The 17,452-nt window shown below is 35.8% G+C and overlaps 1 protein-coding gene and 1 non-coding gene across 2 annotated transcripts in view; one reads left to right on the forward strand and one right to left on the reverse strand.

The window, feature by feature from the left end:
* Positions 1-17,452, forward strand: part of LOC112054763 (dopamine D2-like receptor) — a 228,098-nt gene that overhangs the window by 118,371 nt on the left and 92,275 nt on the right. The gene's annotated exons all lie outside the window — the stretch shown is intronic.
* Trnap-agg (transfer RNA proline (anticodon AGG)) lies at positions 5,787-5,858 on the reverse strand. The gene has a single exon. It is a non-coding gene; the product is annotated as a tRNA-Pro (tRNA).

Genomic DNA, 17,452 nt, shown 5'->3' on the forward strand with positions numbered 1-17,452 from the left:
GGACCTCCGTCTTGTAAATCCACCGCGCATACCACTGCGCCACGGAGGCCGACAAAATTTTGGTAAAAAAAAAGGCGATTAGTATTAGGAAATTAATTGAAAATCGAATAATGTTAAAGCTTTTTAATGTAACGAAGCTTCTACCTTAAATCCATGGTGCATTTAATGCAAAAGTCACTTTGTATAATTAAGTACATATGTATTGCCACAAAGCAATATTTAAATTTATTTCTAAATTATGTCAGGTTTGGTCAGTATTTTATCTGACTAATATTACCAAAAACATAAAACTAAAGGTTTTAATAAGTTTTTACTGGAATATTTCACTTTAGATGGTTATTAATTATTATTGGATTAGAAAAGACTTGAGATATGATTTAATTTTAATAAATGCCCTAATTATTATATGTTTTTAAAAATGATAGAATTGATTTTAGTTTTGATAAGCTTAGGCTATAGCTTACCACCCAACCGCCAAACATAATGATTAATTGATTGTGTAATTTAGCGTATCATTTGCGGTGACAAACAGTTTATTACAGTGTAAATAAACCGAACTCCATCAAAGTTAATGCGATACCAGTTATCACACTAATCACACTGCACACTAATATTATAAAGGCGAAAGTTTGTGTGTAAGTGTGAGAGTGTTTAAGTATGTTTGTTCCTCTTTTACGCTGCGTCTTCTAAAGCAATTTGGCTGAAATTTGGAATAGAAATAGATTTTACTCTGGATTAACACAGAGGCTACTTTTCATCCCAGAAAAATGCATGGTTCCCGCGGGATTTGTGAAAGACTGAATTCCACGCGGATGAAGTCGCGGGCGTTCGCTAGTACCTACATAATAAATTACATATGAAAGTTTGTGTGTAAGTATGTTTGTTCCTCATTTACGCTAGCTTACTAAACGATTTGGCTGAAATTCGGAATGGAAATAGATTTAACTCTGGATTAGTACACAGACTACTTTTCATTACGGAAAAATCCATGATTCCCTTGGGATTTGTGAAAAAGTTAATTCCTCGCGGATGAAGTCAAAATACACATAGATACACTTACACTCTACAAAAATTAATATTTTCGGAGTACAAACGAGACGTTCCTCTTCGTAAACTTCGAAAAACTTCGTCTCTTATAACATAGCCCACAATTTTCCCAGTCGGTCAATAGAGCAGCCAATAAGCATTAAACTTCCCCCGATATAACACTGAACACCGTATTACAAGACAAATGGAGGGTACTTCAAAAGTTTTCTTACAAAATATTGGAAGAAAAGAGCCATTAACTCAACTCGTTGGATTTTAAAGTCTTCTCTCTATGTTTTATTCGCTGTGCGGAGGTTTAAACTTATATAAATTAAAAAATAAATGAATGCTTTTAAATAGATAGCCTACCAACGTCTATCTGCAATCAATTTATTGTAACTCATATAATACTTAAGTTGATTTTTGAAATACTATAATTTTGATATACTCTTGGGAGTATTTTCCTTAACTCTGGGGTTATATTCTTTACTGAAAATTAATTAAAAATGTTCAAAGAACATGTTCTAAAATTAATATTTTCGTAGTAAATAATATTTCTTTTGTTAATAATTAGATCTTAAAATGTGTCCCATAATCCATCCTTATAATTGACTGACGATTTTAAAATTTTAAAATTTGACTGACGCAGCAAAAATTTAAAATTTTAAAATGTAAAGATAGATAAAGGCGTCTGTTATATGAATAAGTATAAGCAGTTGGGCTCCTATAAGTGGACTCGTGGAATTTATGGAAAATACTCCCGAGCAACCTGTAAAAGCTCTTTTCTTGGAAATCGAACCCTGGATTTCCGGGAACTTCAGAAACTTTAGAAATTAACGCATCAAGAAATCGCTGATAGTCTGGCGCATTTCATCAAATAAATATAGATGTTCATTAAATTAATATCAGCTGAAATATTCTCGGGTCTAGAATTTAATTTAAAAATAACGTCAAGAAGCAAATAAGTGCAACGAAGAAATGCGAGATGCAGTATCAACGACTGAATAAGGAAAAATACCTGCTCTGAAAAATTCGAGTATATTTCCAATTTTTATTTCTATCAATATATTTAAAAACAGGTCAACTTTCCGTGTGGAAATATCTTTATTACATTTTCCACTATAATTTTCAATTCTGAAACTTTTCTTTGGGTCGGTGTTATGAAAGTATTAGTAATTATATATTTTACTGTTTGGTCTTTTATTAAGAGTTTTTAAGTTTAAATTAGATCAACTATACGAGAGTATACTATAAATAATGATATGAAGTTACTTTACTATAATTTTTAAGCTACTCGTAAGTATCTGGCGTCTAAAGTGTTTTTCAGAGAGCATGGGTACGGTAACAGTCGCTTGTATGACGTTCTTAATACGTACTATTATCGTAAATAGCAGTCATTTTTCAAGAGTGAAACGAACCTACCATCCTACATAAAACGAACTGTAGGGACTTATCCCGTAAAAAATATTAAAAAAATGCGCTTGGTATTTGAAAGGTACCTAACCTACCTCCCTAAACCACCATAGACTAAGCTCTATGGTTGACTGCCATATTTTTATATATCCTTTAATGGGTTGTACATTGATATTTTTTTTATTTCATAATCTATGATGGTAAGGACATTATGAACGATGAGTTTATTATCTGTGAAAAAAAGAAACTATGTAACGACGGGTCTTAAGTTGGAAATGCTCTCAAAACGATTCTTAAATTCTTGTATGCTAATTTTAAAATTCACGTCATTTCCAGTGACAAAAAGGCATATTAATTAAAACTCATTGTCCATAATTTGGTAAATTAAGCACAACAACGCGCCGTCAACCGTTCACACTTTTAAATTATGGCACGATATAAAATAACCTCGAATTGCTCTGCTAATTAACGGAAACAATTTGCTGACTTTATTGGTAGAAAATCATTGTTCTTTTATATATACAGTAACAAGCAGTCAGTACGAATAAACAAAGAAAATGCTGAAAAATCTACACCTTATTCCAAAAAACCAACATCTGTATCATAAATTTAAACCTAAAACACTCTTGAATGGTACTTACTCTAAATACACCCTGGAACAAATGCTATTCAGCTTGGAGCAGAAATAAGTAGTAGTACTTCCATGGATAAACTTCGTCACATCACATTTAAACATCATCATACTAGTTAGGAGATAAGATGCCTTTTGCAGGGATTTTAGGGAACACAACGGCTTCCTGGAAATATAGTCTGTCCATCATCAAAAGTTCATCTAGTATGTATTTGCTAAATTGTCTACACTTACTTACACATTACCTTCATTTATTACACTAAAAAACTGATTATTAAAAAAAATACTGAATAAAACCTATCAGAAATAGGACAGGAACAGCAGGAAAGTTTTGACGTAGAATTTCAGATCTACAAACATTGAGATATGAATTTATTGTATGAATGTATGTTTAGTAGTTCATGTCACATACCATTGGTAAAACGTAATTCATCGCTGATGGACCAAAAATATATTCACGCACCAATTTAAGCTCAAATTGACGCCATTATAAATTCGTACGGTAAATATTTTCGTATTGCAAAACAATTTGCGTGAACGGTCCAAACTTAAATTCGATGTAGATTTTCAGTCCCGGTGGAAAACGGTGACAAATTGGAATATTAATTTATTGTTCTGTAATTGTGATGCGTGATTTAGGTTACGGTTCTGTTTGGTACAATGATTTCAATGCGGTGAATTCCCGAGCCAGATGTAGCCTGCCGTAAGCAATTAAAGGAGTTCGAATCCTTTTAACCATCGACACGATTGATATTTTCTCGATAACTTACAAAACTGGATGTTGGTTTAGTTATACAAAATGAAACTTCATCATCATCATCATATCAGCCGATGGACGTCCACTGCAGGATAAAGGCCTTTTGTAGGGACATTTTGGCCGTGGTTAGTTATCACCCTACCGACAAAGACGTACCGACAAGCGATTTAGCGTTCCGGTACGAAGTCGTTTAGAAACCGAAAGGGGTATGGATTTTCATACTCCTCTTAACAAGTTAGCCCGCTTCCGTCTTATCGTCATCTATTTTATCTCATCGTCACTTACCATCAGGTGAGATTGCAGTCAAGGGCTAACTTGTAAAGAATAAAATAAAATCCAAACACCACGATCCTGAGCCGCCTGCATCCGGCGATTCTCAGCGACTCGCTTGATTTCGTGATTCCACCCTGTAAGGGGTCCTCCAATACAATGGTTTTTAGTGCGGGTTCGTTATTCCAGCACCTTGGGATCCTATCGCCCATCGCCTCTTTGATATAAGTGCCCCAGCCATTGCCACCTCAGCTTTGCGACTCGTTGAGCTACTACGGTGACATTGATCTATGAAGGTGATCCTCTATTAAAAAAATTCAAAATTCATTTATTTCAAGTAGGCTCAGTTTACAAGGACTCTTGATACGTTAGTTGACTATTTGTAAAGATTCTACCACTGGTTCGGAAGGCAGGTTCTGCTGAGAAGAAACCGGCAAGAAACTCAACAGTTGGTTTTTTATAAAAAAAAAAAAAAACACAATATTATAATTTACAATTGATGACAACATTACAATTTCTTATTGTTTTACTTCCTGTGTGAAGGTGGAAGCTGATCTAATGGCCTCAAAGCGCCTTTATCTTAAGGAACTCATCAATGGTGTAGTAACCTCGACTGAGTAAATGTTTAACACATTGCATATAGCTATGCATTGGCAGGTCCACAGTCAGTGACATATTTTTGACTGATCGCACGCTTTAACATGGAGAAAAAAAAAACAAACATAATCTTTTTTGTGTCTAATTCTCACTCGTAGCACGTACAGCACTACTAATCGAATTTGTTTTCGGGACTTTACCTTTTTGTATTTGGAAGTATCTGGGGACAAACAGGAAAAGGGAAAAATTTCATTCTGTTGTTTTCGCGTGGTTTTCTCAAACTATCAAGTATTGTTATTTTGAAAACCTATTTGTTTGTATAAAACGTGACTTCAATTGTTTATTTATTGAGGAAAATCAACTTCTAATACATTAAGACTATGCTTGTAATTATGAACATTAATAAAATAAATGAATGCTACTAATAGATTTTTACAACGATCACTAATTTTAAGTATATTATGTCATTAATTTCGTTAACAGAATTATTACAAACGACTATATAAGTCGTTTGTAATAATTCTGTTACAATACAATATAAGATTTATATTATTTACAATAAAATAAGAAAAAAAAAATCATTATAAAAACATTTGTGTCATATTTAAGTAGATACCTACTATTTTTGGAAGTCGATTGGCATCGGTTGTAATGCTAAGATATACACAGACACACACTTATGTACCTACTCGTATGTGAAACTGAAGGAACGTCAGCAAAACAGAAACATATTTATAAAATTGCAAAGGTAAGGCTGACACAGGCTTAGACTACATGTATTAAATATAAGCTATTAGACAAATAGATAAGCTATTGTAAAAGAGGATAGTATAGTAAATAAAGTAATTATTTCCAGCGAATGATAATGAAAAATTTATAGCCCCATAAATTACCTATCTAATACAGATAAGAAAATAAATAGCGTAGCAAATGCGATAGCTATTAATATTTATACACCTAGGCGTGCGATGTAAGATAAAAAAAAATCTGTAAGATGTTTTTCTAAGAAATACATCTAAAGTGAATAAAGCCTCAGAATAACGAAGTCTGTTTGTGTTTTTAATTAGGTATTTAAAAATAAAAAAAGTTTTTGGGCTCGTCCGGGATTTGAACCCGGGACCTCTCGCACCCTAAGCGAAAATCATACCCCTAGACCAACGAGCCGGTGACGAGTACGTTTAAAGTATTAAGTACACACTACAAGCATATGTGACGTCACAACTATTTTGGTGAAAGGTGAACTTGTAACTTGTAACCATAGTTGTATAGCTATATTATTTTTATTTGGCCGCTCATAATACCACATCGTGTCGTCTCATATCAGTTAAAAGTTTTGGTTGGTTAGATGACAATCTCACCTGATGGTAAGTGATGATGCAATCTAAGATGGAAGCGGGTTAACTTGTTAGGAGGAGGTTGAATATCCACACCCTTTCGGTTTCTACACGAAATTATACCGGAACGCTAAATCGCTTGGCGGTTCATCTTTCTCAGTAGGATAGTAACTAGCTACGGCCAAAGCCTCCCAGACCGACCTGGTCCAATTAAGAAAGCCTCAATCGGCCCAGCCGGGGATCGAACTCAGGATCTCCTTCTTGTAAATCCACTGCGTCACGAAGGCCGTAAAATTAGATGTAGTTACGAAGTCAAATATTAGAGGCTAGTATTTGACTCCTTTACTATCAATCAAAAACAGCTTACAATTTTTTGAAATTTACTATCAATCAATTACAGGCACGGAGGCTGTAATAGTACCATCTCCAAGGAATACTCATAACACCAACTGACCATCTCAGATTTGGTACACTCAGAATAAAAAAATATTGGGTTAGACTTATAAAATAAGTAAACGAAGTGAAAGAAATGTCATTTAATTTATCGGGTCTTGAGATACAGGCTTATACTTTCTTCTGGGTCCTCAGAATAAGGTATCCTCAGAACAAATAATATCTTCACCTAACATGGTTATTTCCCAACGAAATTACGTTAATTAACGTGAATCATGGTTTTAGATTTAATTTAGATTAAGTAGTAGTTGTTTATTTTCAATTAAGTTTATAATTTTGTAATAATTATATTCCTTAGTTTATTTTTAAGTTAGTATCAAAACTTTTCTTATACTGACCTCTAAACGTCATTCTGCATCAAGTGATGATGATGAAACATTCGCTTTACGTAATAGATTGACATTAGCTTTACGTAATAGATCGCTTTGTATATTATAATAGAGGAAAGATTTGATTGTTTGTTTATTAAATAGGCTCTGAAAGTATTGGATCTTTACTCATTAACTAAGTCTTACAAACAAGTACCAAGGGTCCCTGTACTAGGTGGAAACCCCGTATTACTGGGTGCACCGCTCATTCACCACACCGTGAATGAGCATCGTGAAAGAATGTGTGAGTGTGCGTATGTGTGTGTGTGTAGGTATGGGTGTATGTGTGTAATTTTAGTTCTACGTTTTGAAGTGTTGTGTGGTTGGAACGACAACAAAAACTTTCACCATTAAAATCCTACATTATCCCATTTTAACAAGCTATATTTAATCTCCGTTTTCCCACAGAAACAGGAACTAACCGGCTTAAATAGCATAGCATCTGCTTGTATACAATAAGTCTATGAGAATTAAATCTGTAGGAATTAACCGAATAAACAGACAGATGTATTACGAGTGTTTTATTTTGACATTAGAGATGAAAGTAACGAATATTTCACATTCCTTCCCGATTGTTTTATTTCAAAGAAAGGTTTCGGACCCTTTTCGGTCCCTTTGAGTACCAGTTTGCATATTTAATTTCGGTTGTATCACATTTGGGTGAAATGAGAGGCTTTCGAATCTAATTTGTTTCTTTTTTTGGTTTCCAAAAATGTTACATTTTTCACTCGTTCTATCTGTTTGCTTCCTTGTTTGTTTTACAATAAATTCAACATACTTTTAATGTATAGTATGAACGTATTCAAGCTAAGATATTCTATTTATATAGTAATATATAAAGCTGAAGAGTTTGTTTGTTTGTTTGATTGAACGCGCTAATCTCAGGAATCACTGGTCCGATTTGAAAAATTCTTTCAGTGTTATATAGCCCATTTATCGAGAAAGGTTATATGCTGATTATTATCCCCGTTTTCCTACAGGAACGGGAACCACGCGGGTAAAACTGCGCGGCGTCAGCTAGTTACAATAAATAGCGAACGCCCCGCGGTTTCACTGGGGTATTTTCGTTCCTGTGGGAATATGGGTATAAAATTAATCCTTGTTACCCGATTATAATGTAGCTTTTTATTTGTGAATTTTTTTTTATGATTGGTTGCTAGGTTTACCCAAGTAGGTATTGAAAAACAGTATCTTTAGCGTTTTCTGTTCTTTGGTACTGAACATATAATCAGCAATAGTCCTCCAATAGTTCGAGCTAAAAGGAACTCCATTAACGGGTGCATAATTAAATTATTATCGGGAAGACGACTGCACTGGCGATGGTGCTCAGGTGGATTTTAATTAAATATAACTGCACTGCACTTGATGAATGGAATACCTTCATTTTATATAGTTGTAGCCTCTTTGGTTTTAACCCTGTAGACCTAATTGCGTGAGAATATTGGTATTAAATGTAACCTATAAGTAAAATACTTACATAAAAAGAAAATTTATAATAAAAAGTAATCAATTTACGCATATTAATTTAAGGTAAAATATTACATATCTCCATTCCAGATTTCAACAAATCGGTTTAGAGGTTGCGTGTAGGAGAAACGAAATAAACAAGCACACACAAACTTTCGCCTTGCATATAATTAGTATGGTAAAACACCTGATTAACAACCTTTATTCGGCTCACTGTTGAGCACGAGTCTCAAACCGAAATGAGTTAAGCTACTAGCTGGCCATATGGATTGGCAAACGTGAAGAAAATTAAGAAAATTCTCAGGTATTGCAGGTTTTTACGATGTTTTTCCTTTACCGCTTGATACACGTGATATTTAATGTCTTAAAATGTTGCACAACACGGACCGGATTCGTACCATTGCCCTCCAAATCAAAGCAAATCTATGCCTTATATCTACTAAACTATCACAGCTTCTAACACAAAACATTTACTACCTTAAATGCTTTACGATAGGCATTAGGCGTGCATTAGATAAGTTTGTTTTAATATGCAGGATACATAGGTAATTCTGAAATAATAGTTATTTTATATCTTGTCTCCTATACTATTTACAACTTTATTAGAATTACACAAGTTATGGGTCTGGGTCAGAGATAACCCCGCATACATTAAGCGCTACATCGGCGCACCCACCTGCGTTCAATTCTACAGATTAATGACCCGCAGGCGCTGGGCTACTTTTACCTATAGACCCAAAGGTTTCCGGTTATACACGTCATATATACCGTTTACTTTTAGTCCACGCCCTATTAGTATAATACTGCCTCGTTGGTCCAGCAGTTAGTCTACGTGGTTTCGGATACGAGGGCGTTCGATTCCTGGATGTGAAGTACTTTTCTTTTAGCTTCCTGCCTTCTGGTGGTAGTCTTTACAAATACTCAAAGTTGACGTTTTAAAAGTTCTTGTATACTCGTAAGTTTACTTGAAATAAATGTATTTTAATTTTGATTTTGAAGTAATAAGCTTTCTTTTTTCTAAGTTTCAATATAAATTCTCAGTTAGGAGTTGAGAATTCACAGTTAGGAGAGAGAAAAAAAATCATTGCTCGTGTTACCTCAGAAAACACGTTAAGCAGTGGGTATCAATCATTATCATTAACATATGTTAATGGTCAATAAAATGATAAAATATTATCGCTGTAAGAACGCCAACCTGCATGGAACAGCGTGGTAGGTCTACACACCATATTCCCTCTTCTAAAAAGGAATACCTGGCGTTATATTACCTATTACCTGGGTTTTAAGAATTGGGCAATAATGACGAAAAAAAAGCTCTGAACCCAAGGATCCCCAGAAGAAATAACAATGCATAGACGCTTAGTTACATTACGCGCTAAGTGAAATTCACTTACAAGGCGTGAGAGGGAACGTAATCAAGGGCGGGCACAATTTATTGCCCGAGGTTTCCTGCGAGTCTGCCAGACGGGCGGAGCGGTGTAATTAACTAGGGCAGATCTTTATGAATAAGGGAGTGAGTGTAAAAATATACTTACGTAATGGTTGTTATAACATGTTTTAGACTCTCTTATACTTGTAATAGCCTCGTTTTATATCACTATCTCCATTCAGATATACGCAGAAACGAAGCATCTTGGTATGTTTTTATTTATAACTACCTACTCCACTTAATCGTAGCCCAAAAGTCACGAAGCTGAAATGGCAATGTGAGTGGCATATAGTTCAAATGGCCGTTGGAAGTTGGAATCCCAAGGGGCTGGAATGTTGATCCCGCTCCGGAAAACGATGATGATGTGTACAGATGACATCAAGCGGGTTACAGGGAGCTATTGGTTGCTGGCGGTTTAAGGCCAGCAGTTCGGAAGTCCTTAGTCCTTACTGAAAGTCTTTCTCCAGCTGTGGAATTCCTTCGGCTGAAATATTTGAAGATGTTGACTAATTAATTTTTGGAAAAACTTGTCGTATGACAAGATACCCGTGTTTTAAATATTGGATAGAAGCAGGCGTTACTTTGCGGAAGTTCATCATGATTATATAATGATTTATTTATTTTGCTATCATCCGCGAAAATTCGGCGAACCCATGCGACAACGTCACCCAGGTCCGACAAAATACTCTCTACGTACGTTTCACCCCGAAACCGGAGCATCCTCAGGAGATGTTGACTCTACAACGTGCAATTGCAAAGTGTCGTTTTCGACCTTTGCTTCGTCTTTTATAGACCAAAAAGTAGGTGGGGCAAAAGGTGGGCGTTGCCAAGATACTCATAATATAAGGGATTTATCTCGCATCGCATTCAAACTTTGCACTTTGACACTTTGCAATTGCACGTTGTAGAGTCAACATCTCCTGAGGATGCTCCGGTTTCGGGGTGAAACGTACGTAGAGAGTATTTTGTCGGACCTGGGTGACGTTGTCGCATGGGTTCGCCGAATTTTCGCGGATGATAGCAAAATAAATAAATCATTATATAATCAAGATACCCGTGACCTCATGATTCAATTTAGAATTTAGTCCATTTACCACGGAAGTACGAAAGCTTAATAAATATTGGTATTGAATTTTATCACAGTTAATTAAAATGATAGTTTGCCTGCACTCTATAAAAATCGTCTATTTTTAATTAAGTCTTCGATTAATTTTGTCGTTCGATTTTCCGCTGGGTGGAGTATCGATGGGTGATTTTTTTCATCCATTTTAAGTGCAGCTCAAACATAGTCGTAAAAGTGTTTTATGATATAAATCATAATTTTACGAGCAGAGGCAATTAGTCGCGTGTTTACCTACTATAATATGCACTCTATCGCTTTGGCGTGCACGAAGTTTCAGGCTAGGGTAAGCAATAACTTTAAATTTTTTAAACTTTTAAATATTTTAATAATATTTTAGAAATCTATGTATAATATTTACTTAGCGTGTTTTGTATTGATGTTATGTGATGCTGTATTGACATTAAGTGTTGATGTTACATTTTACATTTAGGTATATGTTGTCAGCAGAGCCGTGATAACCCAGTGGATATGACCCATGCTTCCGATTCCGGAGGGTGTGAGTTCGAATCCGGTCGGAGCATGCACCTCCAACTTTTCAGTTGTGTGCATTTTAAGATATTAGATATCACATGTCTCAAACGGTGAAGGAAAACATCGTGAGGAAACCTGCATACCAGAGAATTTTTTTAATTCTCTGCGTGTGTGCAGTCTGCCAATCCACATTGGGCCAGCGTGGTGGACTATTGGCCTAACCGCTCTCGTTCTGAGAGGAGAGTCCAGCTCAGCAGTGAGCCGAATATGGGTTGATAACGATTCATGTTAAGAGCTTGCTATTAAAGTGTTTCATCATTTTAAGACGACGTTCACAGCCGGATACAGGCAACTTGAAATGACTACCCAACAACAATGCTGAATGCTCTCGAGCCGCCAGCATTCGAAAAGGCGGGGCGACAGATAGTGTTTTATTAAAAACTTCTACTACTATTGTCATAAAAGTTACTTTAAGTAAATAAATAAAAAAATAAAAAAGCCTTTTTTTCTTCTTATTTACAATTAATTAGGTGATAAGTATTTTAATTTGTTGATTGATAAATTAAGTAAGTTATAATTTAAAAAAAAAGTTCGTCTCCAAAGAGTAAAAAAATCTTTTGTAGGTTTGGGTGTGCTCTTCTATAACAAGATCCCCAAGACTGTGATGGACCTGCCAATGCATAGCTTTAAGCAATGTGTTAAAAAACATTTACTTAGTCGAGGTTACTACAACATTGATGAGTTCCTTAAAGATAAAAACGCTTGAAAGCCATTGGATCAGCTTCTACCTTCACACAGGAAATAAAACTATAAGAAATTGTAATTGTTATCAATTGTAAATTATAATACTGTATGCTTTTTTCAAAAGAGCAACTGTTGAGTTTCTTGCCGGTATCTTCTCAGCAGAACCTGCCTTCCGAACCGGTGGTAGAATCTTTACAAATAGTCAACTGACGTGTCAAAAGTGCTTGTAAACTGAGCCTACTTGAAATAAATGATTTTTGATTTTGATTTGATTTGAAAATGTTTATTATTTTCTTTCGTTTTATTTAAAAGAAGAACCCTTTACGGTGAAGGCCTCCTCCAGGTGCTGCCAGTAGCCAGTTTTTGCCGGTGAAATTCATGATGTCGTCGACCCACCGATAACGTGGTCTGCCTCTGCCTCGTGATCCTTTAGGTCCGGGCCAAAAGTTACTTTACTGACCTTAAATCTGAGGTCGCTTAGTATGCCACACGGATTTGATCGTTCCGTTTAATATTACTCTAGCGGAACGAACTTCAGTAACCGAGTCCCATTAAGTAAAACTTGGAACAACATGTTGCGGCAAATTGGTTTTAAGAGCTCCCGCGTTTGGAATTTAGCAGAACTCCTCTTGACGTGGAACCCGGGACTTTTGTGCGGTTAATTAGTTCTACGTTACGTTAATTCGACTGGTCAACTTTACATACTTGGGAACCCACGGATATACGGACCTATATACAGCTCCATCCAAGCGTGGCTTAAATATTTTTATAGTTAATCATAATAACGCCACTAAGTCCAATGTAAGGAACTAATTAATTCATCATCATCATCATCATCATCATCATCATCATCACCATCATCATCATCATCATCATCATCATCATCACCATCATCATCATCATCATCATCATCATCATCATCATCATTATCATCATAATTTTGACGCATCAGTGGTAAAACGGAGGTCCTGGGTTTATCCCCGGCTGGGCCGATTGAGATTTTCTTAATCGATCCAGATCTGGCTGGTGGGTAGCTTCGGCCGTGGCTAGTTACCACCCTACCGGCAAAGACGTACCGCTAAGCGATTTAGCGTTCCGGTACGATGTAGTGTAGAAACCGAAAAGGGGTGTGGTTTTTCATCCTCCTCCTAACAAGTTAGCCCGCTTCCATCTTAGGCTGCATCATCACTTATCATCAGGTGAGATTGTAGTCAAGGGCTAACTTGTAAAGAATAAAATCATCAGGTGCAAAACTGAAGTTTGGCGGTCAGCTGGAGAAAACTTTTCCGATCACTTGTAATATTTTTCAGCTGGCTGTAAATTACTCTTGGTCCACTCCTTAATATCGTCCATCCATTTACGTCTCTGGCGTCCTCGTGCATTTTTTCGGACTATCTTGCCTGCTAGGATCAACCAAGGAAACTCGTAGAGAGGTCCTCTTTGCAGATGTCCAAAAAATGCAACCTTCCGCCTCATTACAGTTGTCATAAGATCACGTTTGCAGTTTGCTCTTTCCAGCATTTGAGACAAAGTGAATCCATGAGATTTCAGCATTTTTCTTAATTAATTCAATTAACTATTAATTAATCTCTCATAATTTAAGACGAAGTAATAATACTGGGAGAGATTTTTTCTCCTCTGACTAAGTCCTTAATGTAAAAGTCGTGTTCCGGAACTTTTCTAAGAAAACTGTAAATGGCTACACTTTTAACTTTAATTATAAATAAGAAATTGGCCTTGCTCGCGACTTTACCTGCTGAAACTAGGTCAAAGACTGACATGAAATTCAAGCAAAAATACACAATTCAATTATTTCAGGTTTAAGGTGCACTTACATAGGTAGTTAAAATCAGTCCATCTTACTCTATATAAATACTAGCGGACGCCCGCGACTTCGTCCGTACCGTCGTCCTACCCTACCCTATATCTTCCCTACCTTACCCCTACCCTTAGCAAAATCGGTCCAGCCCTATGAGCGTGGTGCGATGACAAAGGAAAATAGAGACTTCTATGCTAAAATTATAATCTTTGGATCTACTGGACCGATTTGAAAGATTGTTTTACCAATAGAAAGCTACGTTATTTGCGAATGTCAAAGGCTATGTTTGATTCCCATATTCATACAGGAACGGGAACTACGTAATTGAAAGCGCGGGGCGTCATGTAGCGGAATTTCTGCGTCTTTTAGAAATTTTGTATTATCTCCGAAACTATTTAACTAATTAACATACTATAAAGGGCAAATCTTATCTCCATAATATCCTTGTGATTATTAAATAATTTATTTTGATAAGGATTTAAGTTAAGTAGCATAAATAATGATGCAAACCTAAGTATATAAAATTTATAATTTTTAAAACACAAAAGGTACTATATCTGCTAATATATAGAAGATAGATATATGGTGTCGCGGACTTTTTTGTAGAACTTTTAAAGATACATAAATCATTCATACATTAATTTCAATTTTACACAATGGTTAAGGCAGCGCATGCGAATAAGTCTGCTTAAGAGGATTTTCGGTCCGACCTGTATGACAAAAACTGTGTTAACTCGGAGAATATATATGATACCAATATAAAATATAGCCTATAGCACTCCCCGATAATGTAGCATTCTACTGGTGAAAGAATTTTTGAAATCGGACCAGTAGTTCCGAAGATTACCCCGTTTAAAAAATGTGACAAACTTACAAACTTTACCTCTTTATAATATTAGTATAGATAGTATAGATTATAAAGCTGATGAGTTTGTTTGTTTGCTTGTTTGATTGAACGCGCTAATCTCAGGAACTACTGGTCCGATTTGAAAAATTCTTTCAGTGTTAGATAGCCCATTTATCGAGGAAGAAGGAGGAGGAAGACGTTGGGAGAGCATTCCACATCTTTGCAGTGCGTATAAGGAAAGGGGAACTAAACCGCTTAGTACGCATCCGAAGAATTTCAACAACGTAGCTGTGAAGATATCTGCGATGCCTAGCAGTCCTGTGGTAAAACGGCGAAGATGTCACAAGATCGAACAGTTCCTGAGCGCACTCCCCGAAATATATCTTGTGGAACACCGATAGACAGGTAACCTTTCGGCGATGCTCTCAACTTTAAAGTTTACAGTCTGTAATTGCCTCATTGCCAATAAGCCTTCTAGCGCGTTTATCCACTGAATCCAAAGCAGCAAGCTGGTATTTGGCGGAGCCATCCCACAAGTGGGAGCAGTACTCCATACACGATCGAACTTGAGCTTGATATAACGATAGAAGCTGTTCTGGTGTGAAGTACCGCTTCACTTTATTCACTTTATTTAATATACCTAAATCTGTTACTTCAAGAATTAATAGCTATTTACATGATATCTAAACACAAACAAAAATTTTATCTGTCTATTTGTCCAGGCTAGATTTTAGGTATCTCTGGAACTTCTTTAAGAGATTTTAATGGGACTTCACTAAAGGATAGAGGAGTTTATTGAAAACATACAGGCTAACTTAAAATATAACAACCCGGACTAAAAAATAAATAACAAACTGTAGTTTTTAAACAAAAGAAAAATGTGACATATTAATATGTTTGCCATTGTTTCATTTATTCGTCGTTTGTCATCGTTTTTATTATTATTGTTTTATTTGTTTGTTGTGATTCTTGTATGCCTTAGGGCAAATGTGATGGAGCAACACCAATTTAACAACTGTACATTACCTCATTCTGGCAATAAATGATTTAGAATTTTAAATTAAAAAAAATCATGATATCCACGGGAATATTAAAATCTGAATTCCGCGTAGATGATGTTGCGGAAACCCGCTAGTTTTAAAATATACAAATCTCGTACATATTTAAGTAATATACTCGTAGTCAGATGATGTCGTTCTGTTTTTCTTTCCCGCGTCCCCTACTGTAGCGCTTGTTTGACCTACATGTCGGAATACCCTCATAATGCGCACAAATTAGTTCAAATAGTACACAAAACTCGCCACGTACCCGTTTGACAAACATAGTCTGTTTTCCATAACTACTTTATTCTCACTCTATTTTCGTAAATTAATATTCCTTTTTATAATTTATGGGTCTTTTAAAAATAAAAATTAATAATTTGAGAAAAATAGTCCTTTTATACTTTTGAAATAAAAAAATACACATACAAATATAAATAGGAATCTCTCGGAATCGATTCAAGTCCCTTGCCCGTAGATCTTCAAACCAATCTAATATTTTCAAAATAATAAAACTAAAAAATAAAATAATAAAACTGTTAAATCAACATTTCTTTTAATATGACGACCTCTCTCGCGCCGTTTGTAGTTTTGTCTCAACAGAAAGGGCCTGGGTTACATTCCCAGCTCGGGTCAGTTTAGAATGATAAAATTTAAAAAAATACACTTTAAAATGAACGAATAGCAAATAACATAAAATTGAAAAGTTCGAAAAACCCCCGAATGTAATAAATTATTGAAATTAGAAGTCATCAATATTCTTTTTCAGTGCGCTTTCAGTCCCCACTTGAGTATACTTGCAGACATTCGGATGTTTCCACTTTCACCCCCACAACTTTTAAACGGCTCAACCGATTTTCATCTAACATGACTAAGAAGTAAGTCCGTAAGTCACCTTGCGTACAAACAAAAAAACTAAATTGAAATCGCTTCATCCGTTCGGGAGCTATGGTGCCACAGACAAACAGGCAGACATACAGCCAGACAGACAGACTCGTCAAACTTATAACACCCCTCTTTTTGCGTCGGGGGTTAAAAACACTCGAAAACAATAATTGTAACTAACACAAAAACATTCCAAACAAAAAACAAAAAGCGACTGATTGTAATTTAATTTACAAATTCTCTTTTACTGAGCAAAGATTGTTATTCCCTTGGGAAGTTTAGTGTCTTCAAAATAAGAAATTTCGGGCGGGGCCCCGTAACTGGGTCAGATGACCCCTTCAACGTAAACAGACCCGTACGTGAGGGACTGTTTTCGAATATAAACTAAATAGCAATCTTCATCAGTGAGGGGTCGCACTACCTACAACAAATTTGACAGCGATTGCTTTCTAGGGTACAATCTGCTACCTTTGATAAATCTTTCTCCTCAATTGGGTACGCTGCACCTTTTTATCTTGAAAACATCATGGCAGTTTGACTGCATAATAGTCGAATAAAGAGTATTTATAAAATAACAAAAGCCATGAAGCTTCGAAGGTAAACATAATCAAATAGAGTTAAAATTATATTTCTTAAGTGTGAGTCGCGTAGCTGAAGTGGCTATAGGCTGGGCACATACTTTGAAGAGCCGATGGATGTTGGGTGCAGTATTGGTCGATCCCCCATTAAGTGGACCGAGGACATCAAACGAGTTGCAGGGAGCCGCTAGATGCTCGCA

The sequence above is a fragment of the Bicyclus anynana genome, chromosome 16, assembly GCF_947172395.1.
Source record: "Bicyclus anynana chromosome 16, ilBicAnyn1.1, whole genome shotgun sequence".
Taxonomy (NCBI): Eukaryota; Metazoa; Arthropoda; class Insecta; order Lepidoptera; family Nymphalidae; genus Bicyclus; species Bicyclus anynana.